Raw genomic sequence first — 23,394 nt, forward strand, 5'->3', positions numbered from 1 at the left:
TACTGTTAATGGAGACCCAGACTGGTCATCTGCAACACTAAGGTATTTACAAATTGTTTGTTTGTTAATAAAATATACATAATTTCATAATATGTTAGAAATATGTATCAGTATAAATAGTCTCCAATTGTCTCCAAACCACTTGCGGCACAAAGATAAACTTGTTAAACTTAGACAAGACTGGCCCCCCCAAGGCCAAAGCCTTTTTAAGCATTTTCTGTAACTGGGCACCATCTAGAGCAGTGGTTCCTTGGACCCACCAACATATTTTTAAATGGAAATAAAAATGGAAATATAAAATAATAACTAAAGCATTGTCATTGCTAGTCATTAATTGGACTAATTTGTTTTTTTTTATGGATTGCAATTCACCAGAACTGCAAATCAACTTTGCAGGCCTTGACATTAACTTTTTTGCTCACTAGCCAAAGTGGCTAGTTGTTTTTCAAAGTTACTAGCCACTCAGCATTTTTACTGGCCACACTTTTGTTGTTGGTAAAATATTTTGTATATGATTTAAAGGGACAGTTCACTTTAAAATGAAAATTCTGCAAACCTCTTTGCTCGCGGGTTTCCCTTGACTTTGGACAAAACTGAGACGTGTGCATTCAGGTATGCGCTATGAATTTCTCTCAGCTCTTGTCCAGAGAGAGTGCACACACTTTAAGTCTCTTCAATCACTTCCATGCAATTGTTTTATCTTTCCAAAAGTGTGTGTATGCGCTCAGACGTGTATGCATCCCATGCATTTGCAAATCCATCAGCGCTCGAGCTCTCTATGGTAAATAACCCCTAATATATGTTGCGCTGGGTGCAGGGAGTGCTCATGGGAGTTGGAGTTTCCCAGTGTCGTATTACGCATTGTTTATCATTTCGCATAAGAAAACTACAAAAAAAATATATTCAACCTGCCAAAAATTATATTAAAACCCGCAATTGGCGGGTTGGTGCGGTTAATGTCAAGCCCTGCCTGTAAACATTGGGATTTGAAAATAAGGGAAATTTCCCGAACCCTAACACCACAAACCCCCCCCCCCCACTAGTGGTTTTCACCACTAAGCAAGGGAGTGGATGGGTAAACTGCAAAAAATGGCTTTCTTACTATTTTTGTTTTGCTTTCAGTACAAAAGCAAAACAGTTCTTAAATTAAAATGTATTTTCTAAAGTCTAGTTTTTAGACAAAAAAATCCAATTAAGTGAATTTGTGTTTAAAACAAGCAGAAAAAAACTGCCAATAGGGTACAAAAACTTTTCTTTTTTCTAAAAGACTTAATTCAAGAATAATGAATGTAACATTTTCATACCCTATTGGCAGATTTTCTTGCTTATTTTAATCACAAATTCACTTAGATTTGATATTTTTACTGAAAACAAGACAAGAATTTTTAGATATTTGTACTAAAAACAAGACAAGAATTGTTAGATACTAAGCAGGAAAATAATTGTTTGTATGGCTTTCTTGCATCTGCAAGTGACTTGTTATACACATAGGTCTGAGTCAAGTAGTAAAGCACAAGTTCGCCCAGTGGGATTTTTCCCTACACGCAAAATTACAAAAACGCACACCCCGCCACATGCATCAGCCCGAATGTGCGAGTTTGTGTATGCTGGTAGGCGTGCGCACAAATGTGTGTGACGGTCGTAGCTTGGCGCGCGACTCCACCCTTCCTCGGGAAGCTTTTCTTCTTCTTGTTTCACTGGCGGTTGTCGTTTAAGTGATATTTTTCTATAGAAAGACGGGAGAAAAACCGGAAATTATTTAAATGGGATGATGGCGGGGGAAAAAAGGTAAAATACAGGAGAATCCCGGGAAAAATTGTAGGGTTGACAGGTATGGACTTTGTGTGACCCACCTTATCCCACTGTGCGGGTCCCGACACACAGTTTGAAAACCCCTGATCTAGAGTTTGGCATGTACCTTGTGCCCTAAAGTGAAGCACTAAGATTTGGGATGATCTTACATTCAGTTAAAATTTCACTGTCATCTGTTGCATTAGCTACGTAATGAATCAAATTTAGCTTGCTATAGGGAACAGATGGGGGAAGACGAGGAAGAGAAGAATCAAAGAGAGATGACCTATCTGGCTGACTCAAGAATGTTTTGTGGGTTTAGATGGTCTATCTAACTACGCATTCGTGATTCCCTCAGGTACATTAAATATTTCAGAATGACCTAAATCTTGACTGTAGACTGTCTATTACATTTTGGAGCCAGTTGGGCAGGATCATGATCTAAAAAGGTTATATAGGATAACTGTATGCAAGATATGTTTATCAAACAATGTGTGTTACTTAATCTCTGTTTGATATTTGGAGTCAACGAAAATATATAAAGTTCTGAGAAAACAGTTAATGCATAATTTGTAGGGTTATATCATAACGGGGCGTTTTCCCGGAGAGGGTTTATCCTAGTCCCAGACTAACATGCATGTTTGAGCTGCTTTCATTTAAAAACACCTTGTCCTGTTTAATTTTAACATATACCAGTGACACTGTTTTGTCTTAAGATGCACATCTGTAGTGTTTTTTGTTAGGTATGTTTGTAAAAGCTTCTTAAATGACCTAATATAAATAAGGCCTAGTCATGGATTAACCTAAACTCTGTTCGGGAAACCGCCCCAAATACAAAATCATAAAAACAGGTTTATGAATTGAAAGGTTTTTAAGCCTTTAAATTTTAAACAGAACAATATCTGTACATTTCAACTGGTAGAGCATTGAGTCCCACAGAATGCATGCACTTAAAAATGTATAAACGTGTCAGCCAAAAGCACTAATGTAACGTACATGTAACAGGAATCACAAAAGACTCTTTGCAAAGGTATGTTTGCAATGCAATTGCATTAGGAAAGTTGATTTATTTTTAGTGCCAGAAATAAACACGAGCCTTTTCCAGCTTTGACAGAAGTCCAGCAGGTGCCCTTTTAACCCTTTCTGGCCTCCAACCCCCAGTACTATCTCATGACAGTCATTCCCGACATTCCAAGGGCACTTCACAAAATACCATCCTGATGGGGGCAGCCCCACCCAAATTCCTTCATCAAACCTCTGTTTCATCCCCTCACTCATTCGACTTTACACCATTGCCCTTTAAAAATGGTTTTAAAATTCAGGCCTACAGAAATGATAGATGTGCAGGGCTTCAGACTGTGACCATTTTTTGAGAATGTGCGACTTAAAATTTGATGTGGCCGCATTTGCGCGAGTGCACTGCAGAGTTGTGAAATATAATAATTGAATCAATGCATTGCGATGCTGACGTGAAGGAATTCTGCATCGATGCATAAAAACAAAAAATTATACCATTATTTGTTATTGTTTTATTATCATATATAAAAAAAAAACATTGCTTTTGAGAAAAATGTAAACATTTGTCTTTTTGATTGTAATTTCATTATCATCTCTCTCCCCGTCTCGATGAGTTGCATTAAAGCATCTTCTCATATACAGTATTTTTAAACATCACTGTTTAAAGCTGTTGTTGAGGTTGTTAAAGTTGTAACCCGCTGCATCACGTCTAGGACAACTGATAGGTTGTGCCATCACTAGGCCCATTTTAGGTGGGCTTTAGCCTCCTGAAATTTTTTCCCCAGCCCCCCTAAGAAACCGTCAAGAATTTGTGATCACTTAAAGGAATAGTCTACTCATTTTCAATATTAAAATATGTTATTACCTTAACTAAGAATTGTTGATACATCCCTCTATCATCTGTGTGCGTGCACGTTAGCGCTGGAGCGCGCTGCGACGCTTCGATAGCATTTAGCTTAGCCCCATTCATTCAATGCTACCAATCAGAGATAAAGTTAGAAGTGACCAAACACATCAACGTTTTTCCTATTTAAGACGAGTAGTTATACGAGCAAGTTTGGTGGTGCAAAATAAAACGTAGCGCTTTTCTAAGCGGATTTAAAAGAGGAACTATATTTTATGGCGTAATAGCACTTTTGGGAGTACTTCGACTCGGCGCAGTAACACCCTCCCTCTCCCATTATGAGAGTGAGAAGGGGAGCGGACTTTTCAGGCGAGTCGAAGTACTCCCAAAAGTGCTATTACGCCATAAAATATAGTTCCTCTTTTAAATCCGCTTAGAAAAGCGCTACGTTTTATTTTGTACCACCAAACTTGCTCGTATAACTACTCGTCATAAATAGGAAAAATGTTGATGTGTTTGGTCACTTCTAACTTTATCTCTGATTGGTACCATTGAATGAATGGGGCTAAGCTAAATGCTATCGAAGCGTCGCAGCGCTCTCCAGCGCTTACGTGCACGCACACAGATGATAGAGGGATGTATCAACAATTCTTAGTTAAGGTAATAACATATTTTAATATTGAAAATGAGTAGACTATTTCTTTAAATCCCCATTCAATCTCATATGAAAACAGTGCACCAAGTTATTTAGCACCTTTTTCAAGTTAAAAACATGGAAATGCACCAATGCAACCATGGAAAAGTTTGTCTGGAGCCCTGATGTGATGTGCATTTTCTAGACATTTTAATGACTTTACATTAATGATATAAAAAATTACTTAAATCAGGTCTCCAAAATATTTCAACTAAAGTACAGACTGTTAAAATCTACATTAAATCACAACTAAATTAAAATGATGTATTGAAAATGCTGTATTTCTTTAAATGGGTCATGCATGCACACTCCTTAGTTCAACTCAATTTGTTTTTACTCTTAAAAATGAATTTTGATTTTGTTAAGAGTAACCGAATATTGCCTAGTTGATTTAGTCGTAATAACTTACATCAGATCTCGTGGCCTGTGAAGCTGTTACTCTCTTGGCTTTCTGACACACTTCACACCTACATGTCCTAAATCACCCAAGACCTTTAACAACTGCTCAACCCAACAGAAACTGAAACAATGTGTGTATTTAACTGACAGTTGTTTAACTGAAATAACTAAAGGTAAACACAATCTTGTCTTTATGGCACCACAGTTGTTGTGTGAGGGGTGTGACATCAGGTGTGTTGTCATTAATGTGATTTGTGACTTGCCTTGTAGTCCAACATTTGGGCATATTTATGCTGTACAACAATACAGTATCCAAGCAATGTTTGCTTTTATTAATTTCTTTTCTAAAGCTTTTAACTTCCACTATCTTCATAATACATTCACGTTTCACACGATTTCATGTCCTGCTGCTCTATATTGCACACAGCTGTCAGATTCCTGTTTCCCCCTCCTTTCACTGGTCACTCCTGCAGATCAGAGGTTCAGGGGCGTCTGTCTATCCCACAAATCACTCCGCAGAGGGATTGCAAATCTCTTTTCTGCTGGAGAGAACGAGACAGTGAAGGAAAGGAGTATTCATGCCCTCTTAAACATCTATACAGTCAAATACTCCAGATGGCTTTCATATGTCATCTGTCCACCTGATTAATCTGTGACCAGAAGTTTCTCATTGCACATTTTGGACTGTTTAAAATTAAGTTTTCGATCTGAGACACTTATTTAATTTGAGCCTTTATGGGCAATCAGTGTGGGTACAGTTAGATGCTTTAGATATTTTACAGAGTAGTTGAGCCGTCATGTCACAGTGTGGCTTAAAGGTCTTAAACTGTAATGTGAAATACATTAGACCTTAAGAGGAATTGCTGTTTGAGGAAAGACCTTCAGTGGGGTGTAAACTACAGACATCACTATATATCATATTCTTAACTATCTCATAAAACTGAAAGCCAAAGGTAACATATCTGTCAGCAACATGTTATAATAACCCATGCTACATAATACATATATTTCAACACCATAAGAGTCCATTTTATATATATTTATGTGTTTTTTTATTATTACTGTAATAAATAATACTGCTAAAGGTTTGTGCTTTATAAAAACACATTTGTTTAACTTTGGTTCAGTATTACACAAATTTTTTAAAGCTGTTGCCTACTGACTAGAAGCCTTATAATAAATCATATAAATTATCTCAGTAGTGGTCTCAATTTTAAACTCCACTGTATGCATTTAAAATGTCTCACATATACCCACACTACGCCTCATACAGGGTAGTAAAAATCGACTTGGGGTCATAATTTATCTCTGCCTGTTAACCTTTGCTCTTTGACCTCTGGCTGATGAGAACTGAATTGCAGAATGAATACAGAAGATGGCATGTGGACACCTCTTTATCGCTTCACATTTAAACCAAATTAATTTTACACATTTTACGGTGTGCATTTCAATATTAAATATCATCCCAGAAAACATACCATAATACTGTACTTTCCTTATTAGACTTGAGGAAATATAATTTTTAACAAAGTCAGTAAGTGCATTCCTAACTGCATATAGGGGGCGCTATTTCATCAATGGACCGCATGGATGGTTTCTACACCTAGACAGAAAGATGAAGATCTCTAGGTAATTGGACATCAGTGATATATGTGCTGATGCGTTGTTCAGCCGTGGCCTTACAGAGTGCAGCCCTTTGGATCCATTGCATGCCAAAAAAGGGGTTTAATCTGATTCTGGCAACTCTTGAGAGCGCATTGAGGGGAAGAGCTGAAAGTGAGGTCATAATGACAAGCCTTCCAAGCTGAGAGGTTAGAGAGTCAGACTGAGATCACTTGTGATTGTAGAGCTGCAGTCGGAGACGGTATATAGATGCAAAGCCATTCAACGTCAGTGCAGGAGTGATAAGAGAGATAGTCTAATGTGTTTATCAAGCTAAGAGAGCTGCAGACAGACAATAACAGCGCTCTGAGCTGCATAAAAGGTGGAAAGGAAACATGATAGAATCTGTTATCAAAGGAGGCTACAAGGAAGAAAGATTTTACATCCAAAATCAACAGATTGTTAACTGATGTTGAATGTATCAGACAGGTGAATCGTGACTGAAGAACTGTGTACTCGGGCAGACCTAACCAATTCAATCCAATACAAGAATAGTGTCAGATGAATGAACAAGGTTTGACAGTTGATCACATAAAAGAGACAGGAGGAATGTCAGATGATTTTGAAATAATGTAAAAAAATAAAAGTAAAATAGATGATAAACAGTTCCAGGCACAGTGCAATTGTGTATTGGGCATAATAGGCCACAGTCAGTGATTATAATGTACTTGTTATAACCCAATCGGGTTTATGATTTCCACTAATTTTTAGTGACTATAAATTCTATTACACTTATCATTTGCTTTGTTTAAGCCGTTATCCACAGATATTTACCATAGTAAACCGAATACACCCAAAAATATGCAAAATCATTAACTGTGACATTGTTTATATGACATTCCAATGGTTTCATGTTCTCTGTAGGAAGTTATTCATTGCATAAGACACATTGTGCTTGGCACCAACCATGTTTATTCATCCATATTCAATATAACCTGGGTAATATTTTGTTTTCACTTTGCATAGACTTGTGGATTTTGAGTTAATTTCCCCAGGTTGAGATTTGAGCGTTTGTACCAATATACTCTAAAAAATGTTGGGTTCTTTTTTTAACGTCAAAACATTTAACGTTTTTTTTGCGTCAAAAAGGGACGAGGCGTCTTGTTTCAACTCAAAATGCTGGATTGTTTTAACCCAAATATACATTATAATTTGATTTAATTTAATGTCAAATATAAACATTTTCTGATTAATTTAACCCAATGACTAGGCTTGTGTTTTCTTGACCCAATGCTGGGTTAAAATAACCCTTTTTTATTTTCAGTATTTTTTCAGTGTACTGGAAAGAAGGCATCCCATATATTTTATTTACTTTGATTCCTTGGCTCAAGATCATTCGACCCCATGACGTAATTTTCTGTCATGAAAAAATTTTCCCCATTTTTAATTATTCGTAAAACTTACTTTTGCGAACTCGTCCTAGAGCTTTTGACCGATTGCCACGAAAACCGATATGTAGCATCTAGAGACACTCAGGGCAAAAAGTTTTGGAATTTGTGTTGATTCGCCAATCTGTTTCCATAAACCACGTCAACAAAAATTTTCGTAGCGTGCGAAAAAATTTATTTGAGGCTGTATCTTCCCCAAACTTATGTCTATTGACACGACACTTGGTAGTTTTAATGCCAGTCAGGAATTAAGGGTGCATGCAGAGTTTCGTCACAGCACCACCTAGTGGTCAGACTTATGATTTACCCGCCTTTAACTTTGACGTATTTTCACGGGACGTATTTTCATAGTTGCCGAGTCCAACGATAAAAAACATGCCAGAATTTGCCTTACGGTTAGCCCTGCGCAGCAAAAAAGCACTTAAAAAACACGCGAATATCTCCGCGAGCGTATTCCGATCGACTCAAAACCACCATAGGGCGAACATAACATTACCTTCTGAACAAAAAACTCTATTGGCGTTATATTAAAATTTCCATTAAAAATGGCCAAAAATTGCAAAAAACGAAAAATGACCTTCAAATTTTGTTTTTTACACATAAATGGTTATAACTTCCCAACGCAATGTGATTTTTACACCAGATTTGATGATGTAAGAGCAGAGTCTGAGGCAAAAAAAAATTTTTTATTCTTGCACCACTAGTTGGCCTTATACAACAAAACCTTTGATATCAAGCAAGCCCTATGGTCATATAATTGTTTCTTCGATAAACTAAAGTGTATAGTCATGAAAATTGCTAGATTTTCTAGATTTGTGTGAACAGACCTCAAGTCTTAAATTTTCCCTGGCCTGTCCTTCATTCAATTCATCTTTTGTGAACATAGAGGACTTTGGTAAAAAATCACTGTGGCAGATTATGCTTAAAGCCTCGTTCAGACCACCAGGGACTTTCTCGCTGTGTGTCGCCCATCTCTTTAAATGAGGCGTTTTTTTAATCTGGTTGTCATAAACAAATGAGTACCATCCAATGGACAAGAAAAGGATGACGTGAACTCCACTGTTTTGTGTTACCATTGGTAGTCGCTCATGAAAATCACTCATCATTTGCATAAAGTTAAACTTTTCTTAACTTTTTGCATCGCTGGACACGCCCATACGGTCGTCAACGGTTGCTTTCACTTGTGTCGCCAAGCTTCCATTGAAATTAATGAGATTGCGTCTAGAACACAGTCATGACCTGAGGTTGAATGCACAATTTTGGCATTGCGCCACCTAGTGGTTTTGAGATAGAAAATGGTAATTTTTACCTAAAACTACTGCAACAGTCCATCTAAAACCTTGAGTAATCATGGATTATTCCTTCATGGCTTGGAGTATAATCATTAGTGAATGTCAATTCACACCCTAGCAACCAATGAGAATACCTTATCAACCGGTTTTCCAAGAGGTATATCTTTGCATCAGAACATTGTAGAGACATGGGGGGGCTCTTTTGACTCATTAACACCACTGTAACATTTTGTTATATTCTTTCGTCTGAAATCAAGAGGTTTTCCTAGGTTCTTTAATCTGCTTATTCAAACTCAAATTTACCTTCTTCTGTGCCCTTTTTGGCTTGACCCTGGTAATTGCTGCTTGCAGCTATATTTTTTTTGGTTTTGTACCAGATCAGAAGAGATCTGCAACTTTATAAGCTTATAGCCACTACTACTGTATAAACCTGTTAACTGGTCTTGTGTTTTTCGAATTATGTTCCAACATTATGCAACGGTCACTGTGTCAACAATTTGTAAGATCTATAAAAAAGGTAGACCAATTAATTGTTTTTGCAGATTATTTGGCACCGATAGTTTATTGGTGGAACAATCAGCAAAATCCATGCCAATAGTTGTTCCGAGTTGCATCCGTTGCTTATATCATTATAAAGTAATTAATTTGCTGAATAAATGCTGCATTAGCAGATCAACAACAGTACTAATCTAAGTATGTCAATAAGTTTAGGACACTAATATTAGTAGTACCTCAAATAGTTACTACATGCAGATAAATTCAACCCAAATGTTTAATGTGATGATAATTACCATCTATTTACATTAGTTTATATCCAGCTGGTTACTTTTATAAATTTTTTAGCTGGCTAAGCTGCATATTTTAAGGTAATAACGAAAAAGCGAACTATATGCAGATGTCGTCAGCTACATTAACATATCCAACAAAAAAATCTGATTTCAGTTCTTTTTCTTCCAAGGCTAAACATATTATATAGCTTTATGTCATTTCAATGTTAATAGACATGACAGACATTCCAAGCAGATTGTTTAATTTTAATTAATGTTTCCAAACGGTTTTTGAGAAGCTAAATTTAATTCTTATCAATTTTGTGAGTGGCCATCTGGAGTAGATTTACTTAGTGAGACAGCAGACAGTTTCCCTTTATCATGCATTTATCTGTGTTTGATGCACACAAATTCATCTAAATGAACTTAATCTGCACAAATGAATTTTAAAAATAGTTCACTACTCATCCAGCAGTAAGTACGAAAGGAGTGTTTGTGTAGGGGGTTAAGCACACAAACACACATACACACTTGGGTAACACAAACTCTTTATTGGAGCCTCAAAGACCACAAACTTCATGCATCATCTCCTACTAAACACAGATGTGTTATAATCATTCTTTGGCAACACATAGAAAACCTCAGTCTCTTTTAGTCAAGACCTTGCAACACACACATGCCAGACTTTTTCACAAACAGTGTACATCAGAGTATAATTACAGTAGTAAGTCTTTGAAATATACGGCACACTTGCAGGATGAATCATCTCAAATGTTCGTACTTTTGATACGACTCAGTTAAACTCCTTTAAATCAGATCAGTCTTTAAGGTCCACAAATCCTTTTCAAACTCACAACTCCACCCTTCAAACGTTTGTTTCTCATTTATTAAAGGAGAAAAGAAGTGGTTTCAAAGGCAAACAAATACATCATCTTATTGCCTAAACTTATTAGACTGTGGCAAATGTATGCCACAGCATTAATAAAAACACATTTGTGACAGCTGTGCCTTTCTTCACCTTCACTTGATAAATCACATATCTCTGAGGATGCTGGGGATTAAGTTGCTCGCTTTGCTAAAACGTCCATCATCTTGGCTTGAGGACTGTTTTGTTTTATAAAAGCATATGCGGTGAATTCTTTAGCTCTTGTATAAGAAAGATTTTTGGCACCGAACAGGAGCCAGAAACAAAAAGTGAAGGTTTTTGTTATTAATTCCAGGAACTTGTACATATGCTGTTTAAATAAATATCTGCCTTTGTGTATAAGAAAAAGTTACAAACTGTGAGCCACCCCAGTGCTCAATCCCCTGGTTTTCCTGACCCACTATTTGTCTTCCACCAATACTGGGAGTCTTCCGTTCCTACTAAACAGCTGTCACTAGGGCCACCCTCATGAGCAAACATCAATGTAATAGGACAGGACCTCCCTGTGTCTCCAGCAGATTGACTAGACCGTACCAGATTTCTGAAACAATAAACCTCTTTTCCTCTCTCTACCCAAGGGTCCTCCTTCGTCTGTGGATCAGATCATAAGAAGAAAGAAGTTCGGACGTGACCCTCCTGGTACTTTGAAGAAACAACAATAGGGAGTTTAGAATGAGGATTTTGAGAAACCGGATCGGTTTGTTGGAATTAAAGCTATAGTCTATATCAGTGGTTCTCAATCCTGGTCCTGGAGGTCCACTGCTCTGCACATTTTGAATGTCTCTCTTATCTGACAGACAATGAGATCTCTGCTAATGAGCTGATGATTTGAATCAGCTGTGTTAAACAAGAGAGACATACAAAATGTGCAGAGCAGTGGACCTCCAGGACCAGGATTGAGAATCACTGGTCTATATGAAGAGCTCAGATGCAAAAGCTGCTAAACGACATCTCCGTCAAAAATAAGATAATGATCACGGTGTCAGGATTCTGCCGGAGTCTTGTTTGGTATTAATATCCAGTTCAGTATGGCAGGGTTCTGACAGTACAATGTTTTGTGTGGGAAAACGTGTGGGGGAATTAGTATTGTTATATTAGACCACGTTTTTCCCGTGTCTCGTCACTTTTACCCCGCTCCCTTGTCATCCTCTCCTCATTATTGTTTGATTTATATCACCTGTTTCCCTCTTGATTTGCTCCCCTATAGACCCCTTCACGGTTCACGTCACAGGCTGTTCCCACTGCGCATGTCGGGGTCAGAAAAGACATTACAGCAGATTCAGTTGCGTATTATTCGGTATCGTCAAAAATGCGTACTTACGTCGTGGACTGTGAAAATCGCACCAGGTCTTCCGTTAAGTTTTCGCGAGTCATGCAGAATCTCAAAAACAAAAAAATACAACATCTGCGCCTGCAAGCAATTAACGTGCAGACTGGGACAATGCAAAGATCAAAGAGACTTGTGTTGGTAGTGCTCACTTCATTTGAGGTAAGTCATCATTTTTCAGCACTGTTAGATTAAATTATAAAGCCTAAATGGTATGAACAGTTCGACCCCGTGCTGCGCGCGCACCCGATAGTCATTCAATGTTTACAAACCTTGAAGGGGTCTATTTAATCCTCTTGTATTCATTGTCCCGTGCTTCAGCCTTGATGTTTGTTCTGAATACCTGTGAGTACGCTGTCGTAGTAGTCTAGTCCAGTAGTGTTTGTTGTATCTAGTTTAGTGTTTAAGTGTATTTTTGTGTCTTGTCCTGTCTAGTGTTCACTCCTGTTTAAGTTATCTTGTTTCTGTTGTTTTGCCCCCTCGTGGATTTTTGTTTTCTGTTTTCTTTATTAATAAAAATCCTGAGTTAACCCCTTGTTGTCTGCATTTGGGTTCACCTCTGTTATCCCTGAGATCCTTGACACACGGCAGGTATTACAAGTTCATCAAATATTTTTGCTTTAATTCTGCTTAATCCCAAGCAGTAGCAAAGCAACGCAATCTCATTAATTTCAATGGAAGCTTGGCGACACAAGTGAAAGCAACCGTTGACGACCGTATGGGCGTGTCCAGCGATGCAAAAAGTTAAGAAAAGTTTAACTTTATGCAAATGATGAGTGATTTTCATGAGCGACTACCAATGGTAACACAAAACAGTGGAGTTCACGTCATCCTTTTCTTGTCCATTGGATGGTACTCATTTGTTTATGACAACCAGATTAAAAAAACGCCCCATTGAAAGAGATGGGCGACACACAGCGAGAAAGTCACTGGTGGTCTGAACGAGGCTTTAAGCATAATCTGCCACAAATCTTAATCTTTACCAAAGTCCTCTATGTTCAAAAAAGATGAATTGAATGAAGGACAGGCCAGGGAAAATTTAAGACTTGAGGTCTGTTCACACAAAGAAGAATAATTATTAAGATAATTAACTATATTACCGTCCACACTAACAGACGATAACATTTATTTTAAAGAGCACCAATGGTCCGATTCACGATTTTACATTTCCTTTGGTGTGTAAGTGTGCATTAGTACATTAACAATATGCAAAAGGTACATACCCCAAAGTTAATGATGACGCGAATTAATGTCCTTTTCTTGGACAACAACTGTTGTGGATTTTTTAGTGATTACAAAAAAGAATTTTCAGCAGAGGGTTCCATTGCCAAAAGATGACTTTATTGCATACAACAATAAGGCCGAGTTGGTGGCCAAGCAACTAAAGAGTCTTTTTTAGAATTCAACCTAATATACAGTTCTCTAAAAGTTGAAACCCCTCCCATGTAGTTGTTTTTAGCATGTTTTTATGTTTGACAGGTGTGGTAACTTCATTCCTTCCAAATGTCAGCCTATGCATTTTTAGCTCTGCTCTCAGTTACCATATTTTAAACCCTGCATACATTGCAGTCTTTAAGACTGCTAGTCTTCAGCTTACAAACATGAGACATACATACTTGCAAAACACATTTAAATCTGAATACCATGTACACCAAAGATATAGTTCTGAATTAAAAAATCTTCTTCATTCCACCCTTTGAGACTTTCACAAGTCTCACCCAAAGTGCAACTTCATAATCCCGTTCAATTAAGTTAAGCTAATTAATGGCTTAACTAAGCCATCTTTCCCTTACCAATGACTAAATCATGCTGCCGCACTTTGGTGTAGTGTGGAACAAACATCCTCTCCTTGGAGAAGTAAAAGAACCTGCTCCCTAATTTAACATGCTTTCATGATCATGAAATATACTTGTGTGATTATGTTATTGTTGCTGTAAAATTAGAACTCATAAAAATATTCATATTCATCATAAGAGTGGAAATGAGTCAATACCTTTTCAATACTTATTATCTTTTTCTGATGTAGTATTACCATTTTCTAACTTTTGCAAAACCCATTTTGATGCACTTTGTAATGTCCTATAAGAAGTAACTTTTTATCTTAATATTTCAACATTAACATTTGTTTCAAAATAGGAAGTACACAGTAAAATAACAATCCATCCAATTAAAATCCTTAACCTCTGATAATTTGCATCCTTTACCTTTGATACTGTTCATCCTTTAACCTATACCTTTAATCATTTGCATCATTTAACCTATGAATCATTTGACATACCAAAATATATCTTTGATAATTTGACAAACCAATCACCCATTTTCCTAATTTTAAATCACACCAATTCCACATTAAGATTCTTTCTTCCTGTATTTGTTGCAGTTTCTATCCTAAACTCTTAAGCTTATTGATAGCTTCAATGAATATCTATGTTGTATTTTTAGCATAACATTAATCTCCATACAATAAAACTATACCCCTTTGTAGTATCTCAGTTTTTTTTTTTTTTTTTTTTTTTAAATTGTTAAAACATCATTAGTTAAATTTAATAAACCTTTGTTGATTATAGTAGATATAATTTAGTAATTCTAGATTAAAGCAATATTTATTCTAACCATGATTTTATCTCATCTCTTGCTTAAATTGTAACATATGGTAATACCAAACCAATTTAGGGATAAACTATTTTAGTTTTTTTTTCATTTGTTTTCTCAGTATTTTGTTCAATATACTTCAATATAATCATGATGATTTCTTAAATTAACCTTAGTCTTGTACATATATATTTCTTCTCTAATTGCAAAACCACCATAAGTTATCATTTCCCATCAAATCAAAATTAAACCAAAAGAATTCTGCTAACATTACTGTTTGATCTTCATATGTCCAGTGCTATGATCTGATTCCCACATTCTTTTTACTGTATACTAGCATTGTCCACCCTTTCCATACCTAAAGTCAAAATTATTAAGGATTTATAATAGCTTTTGGAATTTACTATTTGATTTGTTCAAGTTCTATGTTATAGAATATTCCCTTTAAATATCCCTCATCTTTAGTTCCATCAGGTTTACTGTAGCATTCATAATCTTTAGTATTTTTTTTTTCCTATTCTGCCTTTTTTCTATTTTAATGCTTTTATTAACTTTCCAAAATTGAGACTATTTACCAAAATATGCCCTATAAAATGGATATTTAAACCAGAATGTGTCACTTTGTTAAATTGAACACCCCTATAATATCATGTTGACTTTTGATTATTATTACCTTTCGTAATTCAGAGCATAATAAGCAATTGTTCATACCAATTTCTCTTAGCTTTGAAAGTTACCCATTTGTGCTATTCATTATGTTTTTTTGTTGTTTCCCATAAAATGTCCAAAATGTATATATATATATTTTTCCTTCCGTTGACGTCCTTTTTCTTCTTTTGATGTCCTTGTCTACTTGTTGTTTTGGTTTCTTTAGAATTCAATCTAGATTTTGTTCCTCCTGAGATTATTGTAGAATAACTTCTCACTGGTGTTACTGGTCCTCGCTGAAGTGTTACTGATCCTTGCTGATAGGTGAAAAGTTAATTGAAGAGAAGTTTGATTATTGACTGCAGTTGTGTGAATTTACAATATGTTGCTGATAATTGTCAAACTGCTTATTAGCTTTATTTTTCAATTTTCATGACTAATTCCTTGAAGTTTTCCTTGTGTGTCCTTTACACATTACCAGCAACTTTGTCCAGGTGTATTGCTTGTGAACTCCCCTGCTTTGCACTCAGTGGTTGTTGCTCCTGAAAGTCACTTCTCATTTACACATTTTTCTTAACATTGTTGTTGTTGCTTGATATGCCCCGAGTGGTCATTACTTCGTTCTTTTATCTCTTTGTAGACTTGAATTGCTTGTCATTTTTCTGTTGTTGTCTTCTGTCTCATGTCCTTTTTTCTATTTTCTTTTCCTCAGCTCTCCTCTTCATTATTGTGTTTAAGTTCTCCTCTGCTCCTCAGCTCTCCTCTTCTGTATCGTGTTTTTTGGTTCTCCTTTTCTCCTCAGCTCTATTTTAGGAACTTTGTGCAATGGCTCAGATGACATCAGATGTGCTCCTTCCCCTTGGCCTGCTGTTAGGGCTGCTCTCCCTGGTCCCTGTTTATGTCACTCTCTCCTGAAGACCCTCAGATACACTAGATCCCATGGCATAATATGGCATTTTATCTCCATCTCCTCATCAGGCTCCTTTTCTTTTTCCTGCACACAAATAGCTTATGCATACAGTTAGTTTTATCACATAAGATCTCATCTTTATTTGTAATGGTTCCAAAAGCTCCATCTGCAGTCGTTCCAGAGGAAGTCCTTTTTTGGGGATGAATTTTTGTTATCACATATAGTATAGCGCAGACATTGGTATTGGCATTGGTATTGGCATTGGTCGACCAATAAGCATTCCATGCAGTGTTAGTTGAAGTCTTTCACTCGTTATTGCAAGAGACAAAGCATCCAGTCAGTTCAGTTTCATGCTTTCCCATGTTTTGCTGAGTTTAACCTTGAAGGGATGGTATACTTTTTATGATTAAGGATGGTAAACACTATGGTAATTTTAGTTTTTCCTTTATTCTTTACTGTTGCAGTATTCGCTTTGTAGTTTTTAATAAATGCTGATCCATTATCTAAAATTATTCCTAATAGTGTTTTAAATTTAGGGATTACTTCTTCTATCATTATTTTTTTATCATTACTCTTGGCACAAACTTTACCTGTCGAACAGAAATTTAACCAGTATTGAATTCAGATATGGAGACCATTTCTCAAATATGGAGAATAATACCCATTTTTTTTAATCTTTAATTTTAATTTGTTCTTTAATACCTGTTTTTAATTTGAAATTAAAACCACCCATCTGGAAAGGTAACATTTTACTGTACAATAGAATGATTTATCCCCAATGTGTACATTAGATGTCTTGAATGTCTTTCTTTGTCCCCCTTTAGGTGCCACAAAATATTCCTAACATCCAGCTTGTTCTTCTTTTCTTCTATATTATAATTAAGGCTTTTGTATTAACACTATAGAAGCACTACTTCTGTATGGCATTCTGAGGCTTCTTTAGCTTCCAAATCTGCTGTGTTGTTACCATTGATAAAATTATCATTACATTTTTATATAAGTTTAATATTTTATGATTGCCGTTTACTTTAATAATGTTCAATGCAGAAATTAAACCCCACTTATTCAGTACATTGATTATGTATACCCTCATTCTTCTCTTTGTTCCCATACCGAATTGGATATTGTTTAGTTTCCCAAAAAACAAACAAATATTTCTTCTGTTTGAAAACTCAAATATATAAAGCAAATATCAATTACAGTATTTGTCATCTGGGAAAACATTTGTTAGCAATGTGAATGTGGATATCAACTGTTTAGTCTTACAATATCATTAATTGGATACTTCAATTAGTACTTTGTTCTCTACATCTTTTAACAATTAATACATCTTCTTAATCTTGCATGTTGTTATCATCTGCATTTATTGTTTTTATGAAAACTATTTCCTGACAAATGATTGACTATAACATATAATTCTAATGTGATTCTTAAACATTATGGAGATCCACTGGCTTTATATAGTTTTTTTTTCCATCATATCCCATAAATCCTTTTCTTCACAATCTTTTCCAGTATACAAGAGACCTGTGGAAATAAGTCAGTTACATCAGTCATTATTCTATTAACTGATTTTCAACCATACTCTTTACTAATTCTTGTTTACCTTCCTTTGATGTTATATCAATTTCTTGGCATATAATTTATTTTGCCACTTTTTAAAATGAATATCTTTCTCATGATCATATTATAATACAATGAAATTCCCACTTTGATAACTTTGCATTAGAAATTTGTGCGTCAATAAATTTTCCAATTTATTCATTGTTTATTGTACATCACTATGTATTATACATTTGCTTTGATTCAGTTAATATCACTTTAATATCATGTCTTACTTACTTTATATCTATATTCCCTATACCCTTCTGGAAAACACAAATTCCAATGGCTTAACCCAAATTATGCATATTTTGTTTAACAAGTAAACAGTAAACAGGAGTGTGATTTTGATATGAGAATAGATATGGTCATGGTTTTGTTTATTGTGTATAGACATACATTGAATTACCAATACTTGTCCAGAGAAACATATTCTTAACAAATCTTCTGAACCTTGAACTGTACTTTGAAAGGCTGCTGTCACCCTCCCCCCTTCACTCACAGAACTGGTACATGGACATAGTGAAAGTCTCTCTTAGCGTGGCCAGGCTTTTTGTTGTCCTCAGCATGTTTTCTTTGTCTCTCCCAGTTCAAGTTGTTTTCTTTCTAGGATGGTGATGCTGCAAAGTCATTTATGATGGGTACAGGATTCTGGCTTTTTGGAGGAATTGCTGAAAGTAGCTGAACACAAGAGTCATCACTGTTATTCACTTTGCATTTCAAAACAGTGTTGTCATTCCAGGGTCTCCTTCTGGATTTCCCTCAGTCTCTTTTTTATTGTCTCTGAACAAAACTGGATTCTCTGTCTCCCAGTTTTCTCTTTGTGCTTTTAGAGTCCAAGCAGTGGCTGCCACACTGCTATGATATGTTCAAAAATAGTCCCTCCTCATGTAACGTTAGTCCACAGGTCAAAGGTTTCTTTCATTTCTCCATTGCCACAACTTAGTCCTTTTCCCAGCCCCATAAATGCCTGAGGGTAAGTGATCAGCCTCCCAAGGTCCTTAATACCTTTATTAAACTTAAAAATTGTAAGGCCAGTAGCCTACGCCATCCTTTTTCTTCCCATATCCACATTTCTCCATCAAATGACACCTCCTCTTTAGTCTCCCTCTCTACTCTCTTCTAATTTTACTTCATTAATTCTTTCTAATGTTTTTCCTATTTTTATTTCTTATTTTTCATTTATCTCTTTTTACCTCATCTTTTTTCACCTCTGTGTGTAAACAATGCCTTTTGTCTTTTTACTCTACACTCTTTACTCTCATATTCTTCCTGATAATAATTTACATTTCTTTAATTTAGTATCTTTCCTCATTTTTAAGCTTTACTCCCAAACCTGTTTAATTTTCCTATTCTATAACTACTGATCATTTCATTTACATTTTACCTATAATTTCCACAGTGCCCTTGAGTACTGGAAATCAACCTTCTACAGTATGATAAATATAGATTAACATTTAACACACTTTCTTTTTGTTCCATTATCACCTTCCTTTAACATTTTTCTAATCTATATATGTTCCCCTTTATTCATGAAAAATGCCAATGCTTTTCTTCTTTAAATCCATCCTTCTTTTCTTTCTTTTGATTTAATATAGGTTTATTTACAATATCCATTTCTTTACACATTGCAACATCAAATGTTCCCTTCATGACAATTTCTTCAACACATTCTTTATCAGATCTCTGCCCAATATATATTTCCACAATAATAACAACAATGAATTTACTCTACACCTGTTACTTCTCCATTCAATCTTTTCTATCATATTTAGCCATTTTTTTAACTTTTTAACATTAAAAAATTAACAAATAAAAACACTTTTATTCCAGTTAACTTTCAAGCTAAGTAAACGTCAACCATTTTCTCTCCAATATTACTTGTTCTCCACTGCAAATGTTTGTCAAGCAGTTCCTTCTTAATTAATGTTTCTCCCTTCAATTCAATTTGTTTTATTTGTCAGGTAATACTATTTTTCCCTTTACAATAGTCTTAAACACAAATATTTTTTCATTGGATTAAGATATACAATATAGATGTAAAAACCTCCTTTCAACCTATATATACCATTTACCTATAATTTTAATCTCTTATTACTTTATTATATAAATAATATATTATTATTATTATTATTTTACTTATATTAACCGGTATTTCACTTCACTGCTAGCTCTTTCATCCACAGCACTCAGTCAGGCCTGCACTCACTCTATTTATAACATACACCCAGTCATTCACACTTTAAACATGACACCACTTGTTTTTCACTGTTGAGGATCCTTTCCACTTTTACTCACAAGTCAAACTTTTTATCATGCATTAGGGCGGTATCTACAGAATAATATTTTATCCGTTCAGACCTCTATTATATAAATATATATATAAAGAGCTGTTTTCATAAAAAATAATTCTGCCCTTGCAGACCCCTATCCACTTTATAACACTTTTGTTTCATGCTTTGTTTATTTATTTTTTATCCATACACTCTAAAATATGCAGCATTTATGTTAAATCAACATATACATTTTTTGTTACCCTAACCTAACAAAGTAACACATTAATGGCTTGAAAAACCAAAGTACTTTTCCTTTTGCTATCATTATTTTACAGTGTATCCGCTTATTTCATAAGCATTTTTAATAGTCTGTTCCAGTCTACCTGTATCCGTCAAGGCCCTCTTACAGAATAAACACAGATTATTTAATTTTATCCTTTTTTTTCCATAAGCATTTTTAATAGTCTGTTCCAGTCTACCTGTATCCGTCAAGGCCCTCTTACAGAGTAAACACAGATTATTTAATTTTATCTTATTTTTTTTCATACACTGTAAATAAAATGCAGTATTGATGTCAAATCAACATATGCTTAAATACTTAACCTAACAAATTGAAACATGGATTTGCTTCCAAAACCATGTTACTTTTTCTTCATACAAATTATTCATTTACAGTGTATCAGCTTATTACATCTAATCAATAGCCCTCTTGCAATAAGCATTTTTTATAATCTGTTACAGTCTATTTTATTCGTCAAAGGCCCTTCGTCAAAGGCCTTTTATATGTTTAAAAATAAACACAGATTATATATTTCATTGCCCCTCAGCAATTTAACTTTTTATTGCCCCTTAGCAATATAACAATCTGTTCCAGGTTAATGCTAAAACAAGGCTTACTTAGCAAAACCACAGATTACACCCGAGCTCAGGCTGTTTAATCCCTTCTTCATCATAAAAATATCACACCATGCATCAAAATCCTTGGAAATGGAACCCTTTTTACCTTATATTAATCTTAGTTCTTATATTGGAAGAGCATTGTGAAAGTCTTTCCACCATGAGTCAACCCAGATGAGCAACACAACAGTACACCAGTAAATAAGCAAAAACTGCTCACCTGGTCCTGTGTATGCTGCTCATCCAAACCTAGCCCACAGCGGTCATCCACCTCCATGCTCCTTTCCAGTCCCTGTTCGGGCGCCAAATGTTGTGGATTTTTTAGTGATTACAAAAAATAATTTTCAGCAGAGGGTTCCATTGCCAAAAGATGACTTTATTGCATACAACAATAAGGCCGAGTTGGTGGCCAAGCAACTAAAGAGTCTTTTTTAGAATTCAACCTAATATACAGTTCTCTAAAAGTTGAAACCCCTCCTATGTAGTTGTTTTTAGCATGTTTTTATGTTTGACAGGTGTGGTGACTTCATTCCTTCCAAATGTCAGCCTATGCATTTTTAGCTCTGCTCTCAGTTACCATATTTTAAACCCTGCATACATTGCAGTCTTTAAGACTGCTAGTCTTCAGCTTACAAACATGAGACATACATACTTGCAAAACACATTTAAATCTGAATACCATGTACACCAAAGATATAGTTCTGAATTAAAAAATCTTCTTCACAACAAACACACAGATTGTAGGCAACAGTATACTTTCTAGGATTGTGATGTAGACAAGACCGACATTATCATAATTCCTCCCGCTTCTGACTAACAGCCTGTAAATTAACTCCTGTTAGCATTGCGTTGTGACCGAATCTTTCAAACATGGTAAGGAGCGTCACTTTCCAGCTGATGTCAGAGGTATTCAGGCCAATCACAACGTACAGATTAGTTGGCCAATCAGGGACATAGAGCTTTTCAAATCCGTACACAAAGTAACGTTTTTTAGCAATGAAATAGGTGCTCTTTCAGCTTAAGTTAAACATTTTAAGGGGCGGTTTCCCGGACCAGGATTAGCTTAATCCAGGACTAGGCCTTAGTTTAATTAGGAAATATAACTAGTTTTAACAAACAGGCTTTACTAAAAACACTACCTGTGTGCATTTTGAAGTAAAACAAAGGGCCCTGATGTATTTTAAGATATGTAAGTGCAAGTTGTTTTCAGTTTGGAGAGCTCTTAATAGTGTTTAAGTCTAGGACTAGTCTAATCCCTGTCCGGGAAACCGCCCCTAAATGTATTAGCGCTTTAAATTTGAATGAATTTGGATTAGCTGTCAATGGTTATGTTTGCACAAACTTTTGTCAATCTGATTGAATTTAAACCAATTAAAGGTTACGACAATACAGTTTACATGCAACCTAAACATTGCAATCTGATTACAATGTTTGTTTACATGTAAATTCTATATAATCCGAACCGAACGTCTGTGCAAGGCACAGCCAGGGTTGCCAAATTTAGATCAAAATCATCCCAATAGACATTCAAACTATCCCAAGAGCATCCCAATGACTATTCACAGCCCAAATACCAATAACCAATAAATCCTTTCATCTTTAACCCGCAGAAAAAAGTAGCTTAAATCTGAACTCGAAAAAAGCAGAGGACTTGGCAACACCACCCAGCGCACAGCATCTCTCGCCGAGTTCATGCTTTATCTCTGGATAAAGTTGTTCTTAAAGAAATTTTTAGATATAGGAAATGAAAACACTATTTTCAAAAAAGGCATGACGCTATTTTATAGCTTTATTTACCCTAATGTTATGAACGTACACATGAACGCTGTAGAATGTATAGCGCGTGAGCCCATTGCCCCATTATGCGTGTTGCCATCACCTTGCTTCTGTGACAAAAATCATGTGACATGTATAAAGAATTTGAGCACAAATGTTCTGCGTATGTGCACAATGTATTTTTGCATCTGACTGAAAAAAAAAGGTTTTACGCGTTTACATGCACACTGAACGGATCAGAGATCGGACTACACACTCCTTTCAATAGGATCGAAATCTGCATCCGATCGACCTCAATTGTATTGATTAAGGTGTTTACATGAAAGCTTTTCAATACAATTAATATGATTTCAAACAAATTATTTGTTTGCATGTAAACATTGCTAATGTTTTATAGTTTACAGGAAACCACAGTGTCTGTTCAATATTTATCATAGTATCATAAATTACATTTTTGAAGGAACACATCGACCAACTTCTTCAGTGATACACTATCTGTAATGAACTTTTGTAGTACAGCTGTAACCACTTGCATAAATGACAAGCGCTGTCTGTTCTTGAAAAGACACAAAGTGTTTTTTCTTAGC

At 35.5% G+C, this 23,394-nt stretch overlaps 1 protein-coding gene across 1 annotated transcript in view; it reads right to left on the reverse strand.

The window, feature by feature from the left end:
* akap12b (A kinase (PRKA) anchor protein 12b) overlaps positions 1–23,394 on the reverse strand; it is a 65,881-nt gene that overhangs the window by 23,967 nt on the left and 18,520 nt on the right. The window lies entirely within an intron of this gene.

The sequence above is a fragment of the Misgurnus anguillicaudatus genome, chromosome 18 (assembly GCF_027580225.2).
Source record: "Misgurnus anguillicaudatus chromosome 18, ASM2758022v2, whole genome shotgun sequence".
Taxonomy (NCBI): Eukaryota; Metazoa; Chordata; class Actinopteri; order Cypriniformes; family Cobitidae; genus Misgurnus; species Misgurnus anguillicaudatus.